This window comes from Balaenoptera borealis (assembly GCF_965194805.1).
Source record: "Balaenoptera borealis genome assembly, chromosome: 3".
Taxonomy (NCBI): domain Eukaryota; kingdom Metazoa; phylum Chordata; class Mammalia; order Artiodactyla; family Balaenopteridae; genus Balaenoptera; species Balaenoptera borealis.
The window spans coordinates 964,286-982,841 of NC_138866.1; positions in this window are offsets into that span (position 1 = coordinate 964,286).

The window sequence follows — 18,556 nt, forward strand, 5'->3', positions numbered from 1 at the left end:
ATTACACGGCAGCCGGGGCTCTGCCTGGCCATGCAGAGACGGGGCCGTTTACCCGGGAGATAATGGTGTCGCTGCAACATATGTGTTGTCTGACCCGGGCCTGTCCTCCGGCGGCCGCCAGCAGGCGGGACCAGGCACTGTCTAAGGAGCCCTGACAGGCACATCTCTGGAGGGGATCCCGGTGTCCACCTCACCCTCCGGCTGAGACCAGCCCTGAAAGACAAGTGACCCCTGCTGGCGTGACCATCCCGGACCCTGGTGAAGCCGTGGACGGCATACTGTCCGGTTTCTCCGGCTGCCGTTGGCTCGTTCTGCAGCCTGCGGAGCGCTGGCTGCCCTGGAAGATGTTAAAGTGGGCATGAAATACAGCGTCATGCTTTTGAAAGAGGTGTGACATCTGACCGATCGCTAGCCCCGAGTCGTTATAACAAGGTGGCCTCATGAATTTTATGTCCACGTAACATAATCTGAACCGATGGAAACTGTCTGTGCCTTCGAATTTCTTAAAATGAAACACTGGAGCATTTTGCTCTTCTGTAATATTTCTCCCTAAGCAAAAAATGTGGGTTCCTTAGTGGTTTGGCTTCAAAGAATGTCTAGATCTGGGTGATCCCACTTCAAAGCCTAAAGAAAAATTCCTAACCCTTCTGCCAGGAGTCGAAGGAAAGAACTGAGCAATTCCTCTGCCTGTCCACAGTTTAAGAATGTGTCCATCTCCAGAAACCAACAGGACCCCCTGAACTTTAAACCCAGATACTTTTCCCTTTGAATTTTCTCTTACAAACAAATCTGAATTAGTGACAATTAAAAGACGAAACAAGCACATGGAAAGTGTGTGATGGGGTGTCACCACCTACATCGTCCCTGGACTGCTGCTTCTGGCCTGTGTCACGGGGACACTCGGGTGGTCAGCAACAACAGGGAACAGGGTGAAATCCTTGATCGAGTGCAGACTGGCCCGAATTCAGCTCGGCTCCCTGGACCCTGGGGTCTCCCACAGGGAAGCTGGAGCCTGCGGGGGAGCAGTGAACGGGGAGGGGCTCCGGGGAGGGGGTGGGGAGGCTCCAGAGGGGGTGCCAGCCCCGCCCACCCCTCCCTGCTTCCTTCTCGGTGCCTCTTTGGCCCATAGGTGCAACCACCCCACTGCAAACCTGTCCACACCCGCCCTTGTGCTGAAGTCCCTTGTGCACAGCTACCCTGGGGCAGCTCAGGGTCTCCAGGCTGGCGGCCATCAGGGGGAGGGGAGGGACGTCTTCGTAAGGTCTGGGCTCGCTTCTGGCTAGTTCAAAGGCCACCGTGGAGAGGCGGCTCTGCTCAACCCAGGGCTGTCGCGTGAGCGCGTCTGCATGCCAGGCACTGGGTCCCGCGTCTGAGATGCTGGATTCACCTGTGGTGCATTAGAGGCGGCTGCAAATTCCCTGCCACTGCCCCTGTGCGGAAGCAGAGTTTATTTCTCCATCCCCTTGAACCTGATACCACGTGGAGAGGCCGTGCGGAGAAGCCACAAGGAGAGAGAGGGAGAAGCCACAAGGAGAGAGAGGAAGAGGCCCTGGAACCAGCGGGAGGAGAAGTGAGGAGCAGAAGGAAGCAAGACCCCCGGCAGACAAGCCAGTGGAGCTGCCGCCCTGCGGCCCAGCTGTCCTACCCTGGCCCGAGCGTGGAGGGAGGGAGCCCTGCCGACAGCTGCCCACTGTGGCCCGGCTAAGTCCTCCCCCAGAAAGGAAAGCAGCTGGGAATTCCCTGGCGGCCCAGTGGTTAGAATTCCACGCTCTCACTGCCGAGGGCCCAGGTTTGATCCCTAGTCAGGGAACTAAGACCCCACAAGCCAGGCAGCCCGGCCAAATGTGGCTGGCTGAGCGGTGGTCTCTGCTGCTCTAGGGAAGGAAAGGCGGGCAGAGCCGAGGTGATGACAGGGACAAATTGGGGGACACACAGAGGCCATGTGACCCAAACAATGTCACAGGTAAGTATGTTCCTGGGTGTCTGGGCAGGGCGGTCGTGGAGGCCCTCCCTCTGCGTGAGAATAAACTGGGTTCGGCTCTGCCCTCTCCCTTCGGGGTCCGCCCACTGATCCCGGGTTCAGAACTGTAAAGCCCGCGCCAGCAGCCCTCGTTCTCCCCGGGCCCCGCCTCAGCTGCACCCGCTTCGTGTGACGCTGTGTCCAGCCAGAGCCCGGGGCCTGGGAATGAGAGGCCCACCGCGGGCCACCCAAACCGCCAGGGGAGGAAGAGGACAGCCCGCTGTCTCCACAAGGCTGGCCCCGCAGCTCCCCTTCCAGAATCAAGCAGCCCCGTGCCCGCACATCCCAGGGTCCACACAGAGAGCGTGTCGGGGGCGCACCAAGCGCTCACATTGGCGCCGGAGAGGGACGGGCTTTACCTGCAGGGGCCAGAGGGGCTACAGAGACTCAGCTCCGCAGCCCGCTGAGGCCTGGGGGGCTGGTGTCCCGCCCACCCCTCTGCCCACACAGGTGTGGGCGGTAAGAGGGGTGTGACCCGTGCAGAGCCAGCGTATCAAAGTTCCACCCCAAAAGCAGTCCCTGGAATGTGCTGTCCGGCTGCCTTCCTCACGGCGGGGTGTAGCAGGGGACATGGAGGGGCGGGGGTGTCACGGGCCGACCTCCTGCTCCCGCTGGGGTCTGGCTTTCAGGGCTCATCCCACAGCGCTGACTGCTGCTACGAGGCCCCGCCCATACTAGGCCCCGCCCACACGAGGCGCCGTTCCCCGCCCACGGGCCTGGGGCAGCCCGGGACTCTGCAAGCTTCTCTTCTCTGCAGAGAGCCCTGCACCACCGCCTGCACCCCAGGCCGTGCACCTGGGGCGCCTCGGGGTGCTGGAGCCAGCGGCACCTGAGCTCACCTGTCCGGGCCTCGAGGCACAGGTGAGATGACAGGGCCCAGAGGAGGAGGGGCCGGCCGTGCCCCGGGCCAGGCCTTTCCCAATACCAGTGGGGTTCAGGGGTCAGGGGCCAGGGCAGGGCACTGCCAGGAGGCAGCGAGGTTTAGGGCCCACACAGACCTGGGCGGGGTGCAAGGGGGTGTTGGTAAGGACGGTGGCACAGACGTGGGGGGCAGAGACCCCACGTGCCTCAGAGGTGGAGGTCTGGCAGGCTGGCCTCCAGAACAAGGAGAATCTCGACAGTCGGGGGAGAAGAAAGGGGGTGCAGCCCGGGCCAGGCCCCCAGTGGGCTCACCTAGCTCCTGGCTCCACCATCCCCGGTAACACGTTACCTGCATTCCCATTTGTCAGCTGGCCGTGCCCCCTTGAACCCACCCTACCTGACCCCAGACCCACAGCTTAAATCCCACCCGAGGGCTGATGGCCTCCACTGAGCCCAAGACTGGTACCCTCACCGCCTTCTCCACATCTCTCCCTGCACGCTTCCCAGATGGTCAAAAGGGGACCATGGATTTCTCCTCCCAAACCTCCACGGCTCCCCACACTTTCCCAATGGCAGCTGATGGCAACACGACTCACTGACTCTGCCAGGCCCAGGAGGAGCCACCCTTGACTTTCCTCTCTCTCTCTCGCACCACTTCTAATCCATGAGCAGGTCCTGCCAGCCCAGCCCCAAGTCACAGGACCCCAATCACCTCCCCCCATCCCCACAGCTGAGACACTGGCCCACCAAGCCTCCGGCTGCAGCCTCCACCCTGGCGTCCATCCTCCTCACTGACTGAGCTTCCCAGAGCCCAGACCACGCTGCCCTTTGCAACCTGAGTCAAAGCCAGGTTCTCGGCCAGCACCCTGTCCTCCTTGTCCTCTCTGGCTCCTTCCCAGCTGCAAAGCCTACCTGCACCTCCTAGAAGATGCCCAGCCACTCCGCTTGGTGCCTCTGCCTTGTAGTTTCCCAAACTCCCCCTGTGGCCAAGTCAGCCCCGCATCTCCCCGGCAAGACCCCTCCGCGAGTGCCGGGGCTGAGACGTCCCCACCGCCTGTCCAGCACCCTGACCGTTGTCACTCGTCACAGCACCTGACCCTCACACGGTGGCCTCACCTCCCCTGGTGTGTGGGTCTCTCAGAGCCCTTGCTGTCCCCCGGCCCCCACCAGCTGATGCTCCAGAAATAAATGTCCCACGTCCTGCTGCTGCCTCCACGGAAGCCCGAGCCCCTCAGGGCAGGTCCCTCTCCTCGGCACCAGCAACGGTGCCCGGAAAGTTCTCCGAACAGACCCCTTCTGGCTTTGGCCTGAAACCAGCAAGCTGGCTGCTGGGGCGCTGTGTGTTCCTGGAGGGGCTTTCCACACGCCAGCGCCCACTGTGCGGGAGGGGGCTGGGGGAGGGGGACTGCGCCCTCGATGGCCTCATTTATTTTCTGTCTCGTTCAACAAGACAAAACGCCCCCCCAGGAAGGGAGCCGGGCTGCCCCCCACGTCTCTGGGCTCTGCCCCTCCAGGTCCTCCCTTGGCCATCAGAGCAGCCCTCAGGACCCCCCAAATTCAGGACTTTCTGTGTTCCCTTAAGATGCAGAAGGTCCTGGCCTGAAAGCAGTGTGTCGGGGCTGGGAGTTGGATGGGGGTTTCTTGCCTTCATATCACCTTTGGGTTTACACATCTGCCGTGTCAGAGATACGGACGCGGTTCACAGACAGAAATGCAAGTGGCCCTGCGACTTCCCCATAATGAGGGAAACGCAAATGCAGGCCAGACCAGATACCATTTCCCACCTATCAGATTGGCGAAAATCCAAAAGTTTAACAGCATTCTGCCGGCGAGGCTGTGAGGAAGAGGCGGCCTTAGACAAAGCTGTGGGAAAGTGAAAGGGTCCAGCTCCCACCCAGGGAGACAGACAAAATCTGACAAAGCTGCAAAATGCAATTACCCTTTCCGACAGCCACCTGCTCGGAGGAATCTTGCCTCAGACGTACACGGGGAAACCCAAAAAGCTGAGTGCGTGCGGCTCGCCAAGGGTCTATTAGTAACAGCAGAAGACTGGGGTCACCGAGTGCCCCGGCACTAGGGGACTGACTGGTGTGTAAATAGAATGTGTCCCCAAGATGGAACTCCGTCCCCCTAAATGTGAAATGAGGGAGCTCGCTGTGTCCCGCTGTGGTCTGTTCAAAAGCAAGGTGAAGAACCATGCGATTCCTATGTCACTTTTTATTTAAGAAAACGGGAGAATAAACCATTACTTAAGAATAAACCCAAGCCGAATGGAAACAGTCGCTGGCAAGAGGAGACGGGGACAGGCAAGGAAACCCAGCTTCCCTGAATGTGCCCTTCTTTGTCCTTTTGACTTCAGAATCTTGTAAATATTTTAAATAATTGTAAGACAAAATTAAATCACAGAACTTCTGCTCTGTGACAGACACTGTTCAGAGAAAGAAAAGTCAAGTCACAGACAAGTCACAGAAAATCTTTGCAAAACAGCACGTATCTGATCAAGGACTGATGTCAGAAATACAGCCGGACCTCTGTATCCATAGGTCCTGCATCTGAGGATTCAGCCAACCCAGGATCAAAAAAAAAAAATTGTTTTTTAATTCCAGAAAGTTCCAAAAAGCGAAAATTGAATTTGCTGCTCACCAACAACTATGTACATATCCTTTGCATTGTATTAGGTATTATAAGTCATCTAGAGATGATTTAAAGTATTTGGGAAGATGTGCACAGGTTATACACAAATACGACACCATTTTATATAAGGGACTTGAACGTCCACAGATTTTGGTATCTGGAGATGGGTGGGGGGCAGTTCTGGAACCAGTTCCCTGTGGATATCAACAGATGACTGTATACAAAAATACTTACAACTTAATGATGAGGAAACAAAGAACCCAATTAAAACATGGGTTAAAGCCCTAAACAGACACCTTATCAGAAGATACACAGATGGCAAGTAAGCACGTGAAAAGATGCTTCATGTTATGTCATGAGGTGATTGCAAATTCAAATAACAATGAAGTACCATTCCACACCTATTAGAATGGCAAATATGCAGAGCACCAACAACATCAAGCGCTGGTGGGGATGTGGAACTACAGGATCTCTCATCCGTTGCTGGTGGGGATGCAAGATGGTACGGCTGCTTTGGAAGACAGTTTAGTGATTTCGTAAAAAGCCAAACATACTCTTACCATACGATCCAGCAATCACGCTCCTTGGTATTTACCCAAAGGCAATGAAAACAGGGTTCACGCAAAAACCAGCACACAACGTTTACAGCAGCTTTATTTTATTTTACTTTTTTTAGCAGCTTTATTCTTAATTGCCAAACCTTTGAAGCAACCAAGACATCCTTCAACAGGTGAATGAATAAACAAACTGAAACATCCAAACAGTGGAATGTTTTCCAGCACTAAAATGAAATGAACTCTCAAGCCATGAAAAGTCATGGAGGAAACTTAAATGCACATGGCTAAGTGAAAGAATCCAGCCTGAAAAGGCTACATGCTATGTGATTCCAACTATATGACACTCTGGAAAAGGCAAAACCACAGAGACAGTGAAAAAATCAGTGGTTGCCAGGACTAAGGGGGTTAAGGGGATGCAAAGGCAGAGCGCAGAGGGTTTTAGGACAGTGAAACTATTCTGTGTGATACTGTAATAGTGGTTACACGTCATTATACATTTGTCAAAACCCACAGAATGTACAGCACAAGAGTGAACCCTAATGTAGACTATGCCCCTTGGGTGATAGTGATCTGTCAATGTAGCTCCATCAGTTGTAACAAATCAACCACACTAATGCAGATGTTAATAATAGGGGGAGTAATAGGGGCTGGGGAGGGAGGAGGGGTATATGGGAACTCTGTACTTTCTGATCAATTTTTCTGTAAACCTAAAACAGCTTTTTTTAAAAAAAAAAAAAAGTCTATTAATTTAAAAAATTAATTAAAATGAAGAAATGCAAAAAATTAAATCATAATAGAAAAACAATCTCTAAAAATCAAAATGAATCTGTGTATCAAGTCAGTGGCTTCACCACACAGAGGAGATTTATTTCAAGTGACTTCAAAACATGGTCATTTGACTACAAATCTCAATTGGGACATATCCTAAGGACAAAAAATAGCAATAAAGAAATCTTAACATATATATGATACAAGTATGTATATATATATATGCATATGTATGTATGTATGTATGTGTGTGTGTGTGTGTGTGTGTGTGTGTATATATATATATATATATATATATATATGTCAGCTACATATTGCTGTGTAACAAACTACCCCAAAGCTTTGTGGCTTAAAACAACGATTTGTTATTTCTCACAGTTTTGTGGGTTGCATGGCCAGTTCCCCTACTGGTTGTACTTGGACTCTGTCACGTGGCTGTGGTCACCTGGAGGCTCAACTGGACTGGAGGTCCAGGATGGCCTCATCTGCGTGTCTGGAAGGAGGTGGCTTTAGGGCACTTCAGTTCTCCTCCAAGCAGCTTCTTATACTCCAGTGTACGCTGGTATAAGTTCTCCTCTTACACTGCAGGAGGCCAGATTGACTTCCCTATACTGAGTCACAGAGCAGCCTCCCAAGAAAGTGAAGGTGGCAGCTTCAAGACCTTTTAGGGCCTGGCCTCAGAAGTACACAATGTCCCTTCCACTATATCCTATTGGTCAAAGCAAGTCATGAGGCCAGCCCAAATTCAGGAAATGAGGAAATAAATCCCATTTTTGTTCAGGCTGGGGTAGCGTAATGTCACACCACAAAGGAGCATGGACACAGGGAAATGAGATGAATTGGGCCCACTACTGCAACAATCTCCTGTAGTCCTCCCTCTGGTCCCAGTGATTCACATCTCTCCCATGACCTCCAAACTCTCATCCAGTCATGGGATCAAGGTGCAAATGTGGCTCTTCTGGGTGTGCAGTGACTTGAGTGTGGCTCCTCTTAATGCAGGAACTGGTGAGCAAAATACAAGAGTTATCCGTCCCCCACACACCCAACATGCAACGGTGAGACAGGGACAGGAAACCTTCAAAGGCAGCAGGCACTCCCCTTCAAAAGGAAAATGACGGGAAGCGGATACAGGCAGATCCAAGGCAATTGTGAAATCTAGCCAGTTTCCCCTACTCTAGGGGCAAGGAAACTTCCTTGATTAAGTCCAGTTTTCCTTTCTGGGAGTGGTTTTCTAATCCATTGTTCTTTGCTCTTGACTATACCCTCCGAGATACCTTTCCTTTGCCATAAGAAGTGGCCCATATAGGCAGCTGAGTAACATTCTCAACCTGTTTACTTCCCAGAAGCCTCTTTCCATTTTGAACTGTCTTCTTTATCCAAGCTGGTGGTGTTTTCAGCAGTACAACTCTTTTTAAAACTTTGTGGATTTCCCATGACTCTAATCAAAGTTTGCTCCATATTCCAAAAGCCACATCCATCGTCCTTTTTTGAGACAGATTTCTCTCTATCTTGAGCCATACATGAAGCTATGAAATGAAACCCTTAGGGTTCCTAAAATTCCTTCTGCTTGGATGAATGGGTCTGATCGGCACTACCTTAAATCTTACAAAGATCTTAACAAGGCATCCTGCAGACACAGCCTTGATTTTATCTTCGCCCCCAGGCTCATCGCACTTTGTATATTTTTACCAGCTGGAAATACTGAGTGTGAGGGACAGTATTATTTTCTAACCAAGCAAGTCCTGGGCTTTCTGTCTTTAAATTTTATTTACAAATTGAACGGTTCCTTCTTTAGCTCATCTCTCTTTCTGCATCTTATCATGTGCAGCTAGAAGAAACCAACTGACACTTTTAATGTTCTGTCTAGAGATTTCTTTAGCCACATGCCACAAGTTTGTTTTCCCTTCCCAGTTACTATAGGAGACAGTTTGTCATTTATTCCTAAGTGACAAGGGTCACCCTTTCTCCAGCCTCCAACATTTCCCTTCACCACCTTCCCAGCTTCCACCTGCTCCAAAGCCAATGTCACATTTCAAGTTTTTGTTAAGGTACCATTGTACTCCAGGTACCAACATCTGTATCATTTATCTATTACTACGTAACAAACCACCCCAGTATGCGGTGGCATCAAATAACAACTTATACTTCTTGCAGTGCTGGGGGTCAGCGCTGGACCGCCTACTGGCCTCACCTGGGCTCCCTCACCTGCATTCGGCTGGGTGCCAGGCTAACCCAGAGCATGTAAGACAGCTGGTCTACCTCCCCACATGGTTTTTCATCTCAGGATTCTTTGTAGCATGGTGGTCCCAGGATCCAGAAGAGCAAAAAACATACTGTAAGATCTCTTAAGGGCTTGCCTTGGAAGTCATACCACGTTACCTCCACTGCATTTTCTTGGTCATGTCATAAGATCAGCCCAGCTTCAAAACATGGGGAAATAGATTCTCCTTCTTGATGGGGACTTAGCAAAAAATGTGTGTACAAGCTGAATGTACCCTGCTACATGATAGTTATACAGACGATGTACCGTGAGATAAAGCAAGTAAGTAATTATGTAGATGTCATTAGGAACCAAGATTCCCAGCATAAGAGGAGAGAGATGTAAATGTAAAATCAAAGAAGCTATACAAAAACACCCTAATCTTACATTTAAATTGGAAATATTAGTATCAACTCACTACGTACTTTTGCAAAAAAAAATGTGTTTCCCAGCTTTGGCCACAGAAAGGTTTAGAAGCAATGACTTGTCTGGTAGTAATGACCCCTCTTTAGCTCCCAGACTGCAATCACAAAATCCTATTTTCCTATAAAAGGAACCAGAGCTTCTGGGAGAAATGGCCAACTTGAGGTCTCGAGGAAGAAATACACCAGATGAATCTGGAACAACTTGTCATATCAGAAAGCAAGGCAGCCCTCAACACGATCAGATAGACTCAGGAGACAACTGGCATAGCCTCCCCCTGGCTGAAGATGGAATGATTTGTTCATCAGCAGAATCTATAGCTTTATCTATACATACATCATATGTGACCGCAAAGAATTGAAACCAAACTCAGCGGTACCATAATGACACCAAATGAAAGAAAAAGCTCTTGACCATCTTTAGAAGTTGCTAAGGCACCATCTCATGATTGTGAAAAGTGCTAAATGGAAAGAATCAGACACTGATCCAGGTGGGACAAACACAAGGTGCGGGGATGGGAAACCTGCTCTAGACCCAGGCGTGCGCACGTTGATTTAGCGGCAATATCATAAAGCACAAACCTAGTTGCTATGTAATTAACTCGAAATGTAATGAGCAATAAAAATACAATTATATTTCTGTGAGACATTAAACTCCTGTACTTTCTCAATGCACTTGAAAGGCCTGCGCGTGTTCTCCAGGCAGAGAAGACAAAGAGGGACCAGGCAGGGGTGCTTCCCAGACACGAGGCCTCAGACGTGGCCCTTTGGCTGGAGGGCTACTGCCCACCCCCCGGGGGGATGTGGAGCCTGTTTCCGGGACTTGGCAGGAGTGAGAGCTCTGCATGGGAGGAGCCAGGGAGACCGGCATCCAGGATCCGTCACCTCGTGTCCACCCAGGAGGGAGGCAAACACGTGTGCACAGGGACACGTGGCCTGCAACGTCCATGTGCGTGGGTGTCCATGTGCACAGGAGCAGCATATACTGTTCTCAGTAGTGCCAATGTGGAAACAACCCGGTGTCTGTGGACAGCTGAGCGGATAAACACCACGTGGCCCATCCACACCGTGGAGTAGGACGTGCCTAAAGAGAGATGCAGCCCAACCTGCGCACGAGCACGTGTCAAGTGCAAGGGGCCAGATGCAAAAAGCCACAGAATGTGACCCCGCTCACGTGAAAGTCGGACGGGCAGATCCAGAGAGACGGGGAGCAGAGGGGCGGCTGCCCCGTCTGTGAATCTACTATAAACCATTCAGGTGCACGCTTTATGTATTTTTTATTTTTTTATTTTTTTAGGCTGAGCGGCACGCAGGATCTTAGTTCCCCGACCAGGGATCGATCCCAAGCCCCCTGCAGTAGAAGCGCAGAGTTTTAACCACTGGACCGCCAGGGAAGTCCCTGAAGTGCACGCTTGAAATGCGTGAATTATATGGTAAATGAATTTCATCAAAATAAAGCTATTTTTAAAGAAAGGCTGAAGGACGGGGTGGCATGCGCGGGCTCTAGGGGTGCAGAAGAGGAGGCCTGGAGGTGGGAGAGGCGGTGCATGGACAGTGTTTGCAGAGCCTCTTCTCCCCGCCTCTCAGAGTCTCCCTGCCCCCGCTCCACGTCGGAGAAGGAAGCATCACACGGGCCTTTGGGTCCCCGGAGCAGCAGACACAGGCTCCAGGCAATCGGGAAGCAATCAGCAAGCGGGGCCTCGCTTCGGGAAGGGGGTCCTCAGGCCCCACCTGATGCCGCCTGATGCGTCTTGTACCTGGAGGCAGCCCTCGCCCCTGGGGCAGCTCCAGGGGCTGGCGGGCTAATCTCTCCATCGGCACCTGCTCATATCCAAGCCGGACCCCTGACCACGAAGCCCCTCTCCTCCACCGGCCACCCGTGTGACTCATGTGTCTGTGAGCCCCACCGAGCCTCGGTCTCCCATCTGCCATGGGGATTCCCATGGTCCCACCAGGAAGGTTGTTAGGAGCTGGGGCCCCGCAGAGCCTGCCCACGAGAGAGGAGACGACATCACCACAGGCATTGCTGGGGACAGTCATGCATCCCTTCCCTTCCCGGTGACATTCACTGGCAGCTGTTACTGTCGTCGTGACGGGCGGGAGGGTGCACGCGCATCGTTCCTCCCTCGCTGAGCAGGGGGGACCTGCTCTCCCTCCCCCGACACGGCACAGGACCAGCGCAGGCGACCCCCAAGCTCCCTGCTGAGGAGCGTGCCTGCCTCAACACCAGACCGCCTGGAAAGTTCCGGTGCTGGGCCGGGAGCTCTGGACAGGTCAGGGGTGGGGGTGGGAGCCCGAGCCAAATGCCCAGCGCAGGGCACGGGGTGGGGGGGCAGGCGTCCAGCAGAGGTGGCACCAGGCCTCTGAGCAGCATCTAGAAAGGCGGCGGGCCCGGGGGCGGTGTGGTGGGCATCGGGGCCGGGGAGCCTCTGCGGAAGGCGGGAGGGAGGCCCGCGCTGCATGTTGGGGGCTGTCCAAGTGTGAGATTGATAAAACCCACGACTGGAAAACATCGTCTCCCAAGGTCATTTTTACAAGAAAGTTGTGCTGCATGGATTTATTGCTGTGTGCAGAGAGGATTTTAATTACCACGTTTTAAGAGGTGTTATTATCTCCACGGCAGGCTCTGCGAAAAACCCTCTTTGAGACCCAACCGCTGCTCCGCTGGCACAGACCCCACCCCCCTGAGACCAGGGCCACCTCTAGCCACAGGTCTATCTCCCCCTGCCTGCCCAGGCCTGCCCAGAGACCTCTCTGACCAGTTCAGAGCGGGGGCACTTAAAATAACCCCACCTCCCTGCCAGAGAAGCCTGACACCTCTGCTTGCATACCCCTGGTGGCGGGAGGCTCCCTCCCTCCCCAGGGACCGATCGCTCCCCTGCCCAGCCTCTGCCTGCAGGGCCCCATGGCCAGCATCTTCTCTCTCCTACTCTCCAGCTGGACGTGGTCAGGCCCCAGCCCCCTGCCCCTGTCCTCTGAGCAGACCTCCTATCAATGGGACTCTCACCTCCCATGTTCTGGGCACTCTGCTCCTAAGGATGCAGCCTTGGGCTGAGCAGTGACAGCCCTGGATCCCCACAGGAGCCTGGGGTCAGGCCTAGCCAGTCCAGAGGGAGGACCTCTGGGTGAGGGAGGGCTGGGCGCTGAGCCGAGGAGGACCTGCTTGCCGGGGCCGGGGGGCCGGATCCCTCTGTCCTTCCCCTGCTGTGGGCAGGAGCAGTCAGATGCCCTCTACACAACCAGCTCTCGGAGTGGGTTTTTTCTTATTTTTTTACTTGCAATTAAAGATTATCCTTGACAAACGTCCCCTGTAAAAAAGTTTCACTAATTTAAAACCCATTCTTTTCCCTGTGCGTGCGTTTTAAAGCATGGGGAGCCTGATGAATTCTAAAGCACCTGCAGCCACTCTCCTTCGGAAGAGGGGCGGGGGGCCTGTCTTGCAGCCCCCAGACCCCCTGCACCCAGGGTCTTGTACACAGGCCTGGGTGCCGCACATTTCAGCACCGCCCCGGGGTCCTCGTGAGCAGTGGCAGAAACCCCGGGCGTCGTGGCCCCAGCTGAGGACCGTGGTGCACCCAGAGCCCCCAACCCCTTGCTGGTCAGGGAGACGCCAGCCCAGGCCTCCTCACTAAGCCGGGAGACACTTCCAGCGGCGCGTGGCCCCCGCAGTGAGACTCTGATCCCCCCCTCGCCCGGCCCAGCACGGCTGCACAGGAGAGGCCACCGGGGAAGTGCAGGGGCGCAGGGAGACCCCCAACCCTCAGTCCACACCCAGCAGAGCAGAGCACAGCCCCTGAGAGGAGACCCAAGACCCCGGGGAAGACAGATCCCGGGCAGGAGGTGTAAACTCGGCCTTCATGGTCTTCCCGGAAAGGAGGGGTTCAGCTGTAAGCCTGCTTCCCACCCGGGTCTCCGCAGTCTGAGATCCAGGCCACTCGGCAGCGGAGGGGGGTCACACAAGGGGTGCTATTTCCTGCTGCCGCCCATTTGACGGCACCTGCCCCGGCCGACCCCCCCGTGTGGCCAGCTTGGGCTGCGTGGGGAGGGAACCGCAGGAACAGAAGTCCTCCCAGAGTGACAGCTGCTTCCGAAAGCATCACCAGGCTCTACGATGTGGCCCTCACCCAGGAATAAGCCCCAACTGTCACCAAGAAAGGGAGACGGAGCTGCGGGCAGGAGGCTGGGAGAGACCCCGCAGAGGGACGCAGAGAAGGCAAGAGCACTGGGGGAGGGAAGGGCGGCCTGGCTTCTCGGCCCTCCATCTCTCCTCCCAGCTGAAGCTGAACGTCCCCAGGGCCTCATGCAGAGTGACCACAGCTGGGCATCCCAGGAGGCACCTCAGCCAAGGAGTGTCAGGCACACCCAACCCGAGTCAGCCCAAGCTGAGGACACGAGGACACGGAGCTGCCAGTCAGATGAGGGAGGCGGCGCAGCCGGGAGGGGACCCCCGAGGGGTCGGCCCGGGATGGCCGGAGCTGACCAGGCCCCCCTGCCCCGCACGGGCTGCAGCCCCTCTCGGTGCATTAGAAGATCTGAAGCCATGGAGCCCGGGGTCTTCAGAAAGTGCCCTGGGGTGGGGGGACCGCCCTGCACCTCCTCAGGCCTCGGCTTCCCCGCCTCTCTGACTCACTGCGGGTGCTGTCCGCACAGAGGCCCACTCACGTGCCCCGAAGCTGGAGGTGACGGGCCTTACGCGTAGCAGGCGGAGACCACCAGCGACGGGGGAGAAGCTGCCGGCCCGGGTGCGGGGCCCCGACAGGCGGGGTCAGACACGGGGCGTGGAAGCTCGTTCTGTGGGAGCCTACAGCCGCTCTGGTACATTAATCATCCATTTACAACGTGTAATCTTTCCTTCCAACTTCTGTCACATTCAAGCCAACAAAGGCTCTGGCTACAGGCGGCCGGCCACAAAGCCACTGCGACTTCCCTGCGCGGCGGTGAGAGCAGGACAGAGACGCGGACCGGCCACCGACAGGACAGGAGCCCAGCACAGGGGTGAAGGGGCCAGGCCGCAGCGGGCCCCGCAGACGGCTCTCTGATGGTCCCGTCCTCCTGGACTGTGTGTTCCGGGCGGGAGGGGGAGGCTGGGAGCCCCTTCCCCACCCAGCACCCCGCCCTGTGCCTCGGGAAAGCCACCGAAGGCCACCGCCCAAGAGGCAGGTGACTGGGGGGAGGGGGGCAGAGAGATGCAGGGGTCCCACCTCCAGACCGGCTTGGGGGAGCCCCAGGCTGAGCTGTGGGGGGAACGGCTTGACTCTGTAATAATTCAGGGGACCCACTGCTCTCAGGTCCTCGGTGAGGGGGTTCCATATGGTCAGCGTCCTAGGGACCCTGAGAAAGGGATTCGCTGTGCAAAGCCCTGAGGTCCACAGCGGCAGGCCCTCATAGCTCATAGAAAAGCATCCGTAGTTTAGACAATGCACCGCTTAGTAAAAGGTAGATTTCTATGTTGTCAGTTCCTTTGTGCCTGTTAGTGTTCGTCTCCAGGGCAGGCGCATCCACCAGCACAGACACACGCCTCTGCTCTGCTCTCTCAACTCCGCCGTCACCATGGGCCCGTTTGCAGGTGAGGCAGTGCACAGAGCAGGTCAGTAATTTGCCTGAGGTCACACAGCCAGCAGAGGCGGAGCCTGGCCTGAACCCAGGCTGTCTGCTCTTAACCACTGTCCTCTCAGGGCAGTGACAGAAATAAGCCCCACATGGCAGGGTCCTTCCAACAGTGTGTGGTCCACACTGGGCAGTCATAAAGCTGGGCCTGTCTCTACTGGAGGGGCTGGTCCAAGGGGCCGCATTAAGCAAAGCCTTGGCTCCCCTCTTCCTGAGGGGAAGCGGGAGGACGTGGCCCCCACGTAAACAGGCCAGAAACTCAGACCACACCCCGAGAGACTGTTCTCCAGAGGCCCCCAGGCTACCCCAGGCCTGGGGCAGGGGTGTCCCCTGAGGGGGGCGCTGCAGAGCAGGGGCCTTGGCTACAAGGACAGGGAGGGAAGAGGGGAGGCTGAGAGGGGTGAGAGACCCTCGAGTGTGCAGGCACCCGGGCCTTCGAGGTCCCGAAGCCCCTCCAGCTCCACGGCTGGCTGAGGGCCGCCCACACGGGCCTGCACGGTCGCTGCCTGCCCTCGGGCCTCCATGCTTGCACCCCGTCCACTCTGCCCACACAGCGCCCCGAGGAAGCAATTCTTCCAAAATGTGACTGGAACGAGGGAAGGGGGCTCCAGAGCTCCCAGCCTGGAACAAAGACTCCCTGCGGGGCCTGCACGCCCCCCTTCTCCACCCGCAGCCCACAGGCTGCAGCTCGTCCTGCACCGCCCGCCCTCCGTCTGGCCTCCTAGTCCAGCCATACCGTCACTCCCCGCCCTTGCTGCTCCTGGCCCCAGGCCCCTTGCACAGGCTGCTCTCCCTGTGGCTACTTCCTCTGACCCTCTTAGGCCCTCCTGGGGTCCTCTATACCCGCTCCTCATTCCTCACCACCTTGTGAGGGCAGAGACCCGGAGGACATTTGCGGCTATGAATGCAGGCCTGGCACATAGTAGGTGCTCAGTGAAAATCGGGAGACCCGGAGCAGAAATGAACACGCGTCCCTCTTCCTCGAAGCCATGAGCATCTTGAGGCTGACTCTAGCTGCAAACTTTCTCCCCCCACCCCTCCGGAATTTCCTGCCAGGCCCGTGACGAATCGACAGGCAGGTAATGAGATGCTGGTGGCACCCAGCGTCCCCCAGAAACTGCCCGGCACCTCGCTTGTCCCCGCTTAATTAAAACATGTTCCCCAACAGGGGCCAGGGCAGGCACCTTTCAGCAGTCTGCCCCTTTGATAAATAAACAGCAAGTGCCCTGGACTTCTCCCGCCACGTGCCAGGCCGGCTCGCTGATGAGACTGTGAAAACCCTTTCGTTGCCGAAAACAGTACAACTTTGAGATCCTGAAGGTCTGAAGGCAAAGACGGGGGGTGGGAGGAGACGGCGGGGACCCTCGCAGTGGGGCAGCCGGGGCAGAGCAGCCCTCCGCCTCCACATGTGCCCCGGGGCCCTCTGCAGCCCCCTCTCTCCCGGGATCTCTCCGTGGGCATGACAGCCACTCCTCAGGGAGGGGAGGGGGAGACGCAGGCCCTGCCTTGGCAGTCAGGCCGGGATGGCCCTCAGCAGAGGCACTGGGGGACCCAGAAGCCCGGCCTCTGCCCGAGCTGCTCACACCCCGAGCTCATTAGAATTAACTCTGAATTTCCAACCCAGGGGGTGCCTTCAAAGGAGGGCTGACAGGTGGCCTCGGCCAGGCTGGTGACCCCGCATGCACACATTCCCCCCTCAACTCCCCCACCTCCACCTACCAGGTCTCGTTACCTGGGCTCTCACCTAACCCCCTCCTTCGACCTTCAAGCCGGCCTTCCTCACAGCCGAGGATGCAGAGGCGGCGGCTTTCCTGCAGGTGCAAACGGGAGCGCCCAGAGCAAAGGTGGGAGCCGTCGTCAGCCTGCGGCTCTGCGGAGGCGAGGCGTCCTTGGAGAGTCCCCGGCTGGCCGGGTCCTGGAAGAACCCTCTGCTGACCCCCTTGGGAGAAGGACGTGCCCACCCACCACCCCTCGGGAAAGACCAGGCTCAGCCAACAGCCACGTGGGAGACGGAGGGGAAGGCCGGGGATGGGAAAGTCTGAGATCTGAAAGATGGGCCGGGCTGCCCCGGGAGGGCCAAGGGACCCAGCCCCACTGCTGGGGGCCAGCAGACAGGGTTAAGGAAGGAGCCCCTGGAGTTGGGGTCAGGGTCCAGGCAGGCGGAAGGCGAGGGGGAGGTGAACGAGGCTTAAGGAAGAGGCCGAGCCCTCCTGGGGGTCCCCGGTGGCCCTTCCTTTGGCACTGTGGAAAATTCAAACCGTAGGAGCCTGGCCTGCACGGGGCCCGTCAGCCCAGCCCCACCTCAAGTCGGTGTCCCTCCTGCTCCCCAGCCGTTTCCAGAGCAGCGTGGGGTCCCCTGCTCTCCCCCAAAAGCCTCATAATGTGAGTAACAAGCCCTTTCCTGGCCTTTGGTGCATGTGGCACCATCAGTCTCAACATCAGGGCTAAGTTTTGGGTGGGGAGGCCATCCCGTACCTTCCAGGGCGCAGGTGCTGCGGTGACCAAGGCCGGGGTGTCGGCACCACGGCCCGGGCCTGGTCAGCCTGCGGGGAGACAGGCTGCAGCGGAGGCCGGATGCTGGAGTGAGCGTCGTGCCAGCTGGTTCTCAGTGTAGAGTTCCAGTTTTTCAAAAACGCTTTCCCAAATAGAAGGAAGAACGACACAGACACGGCACCCAGGCCTGCGGTCGGGGGGCAGGAAGTGCCGTGAGGGGCCCAGCCCAGGGGAAGAGGCTGCGCATTGGGGTGCGGGGTTCCCACAGTCCTCGAAGGACTCCCCTTAGAGCCCAGGGCTTGAAAACCAGACCAAAGGAGCAGAGCTTCTCCTCCAAGTCTGACCCCCGCACTCGGTCCAGGGGCGGAGGGACAGGAGGGTCACGTCCGGTGCCCGCGCAGCCCTGCCACGCGCTCAGGGACCTCGCCGAGCTTCTCTTTGTCTGCACCCAACCTCTTCATGGAGTGAGTTCTTTTTATTTTTTAATTTGCTTTGCAAATAACCCTGCATTAAAAGCAAGATATATCTATTTTTAAAAACCCAGCCCTTTACTTCCTTAATTAAATTTCCACAAGATATTTTTCCCTAGGAAAATTCAATTAGGTTTTAATTTTAGTCACCTAAAAGGCAGTGGTGCTTTGAGTGTCTGGTTTTTAATTTAAGCCCTTGATGGGGCAATTCTGATGAAAACGGGGTGGGCGCTGTAGCGTGGCCAGACCATTCCACAGCAGGTGGAGACCCCAGCGGCTGGGGCTGGGTGAGCGGGTGGCCACCGGGCGAGGGGGGCTTCCGGTGGGCAGTTCGGACCACACCACCCGCCACTCTGGTGTGTTCACCCAAACAGCCCCATGGGATGCTCGGTTCCAGTCCCGGGGTGGGGTTCCACTCTCAGCTGGGTCTGGGTGGGCACAGAATGCCCCAGAAGAGGGCAGGG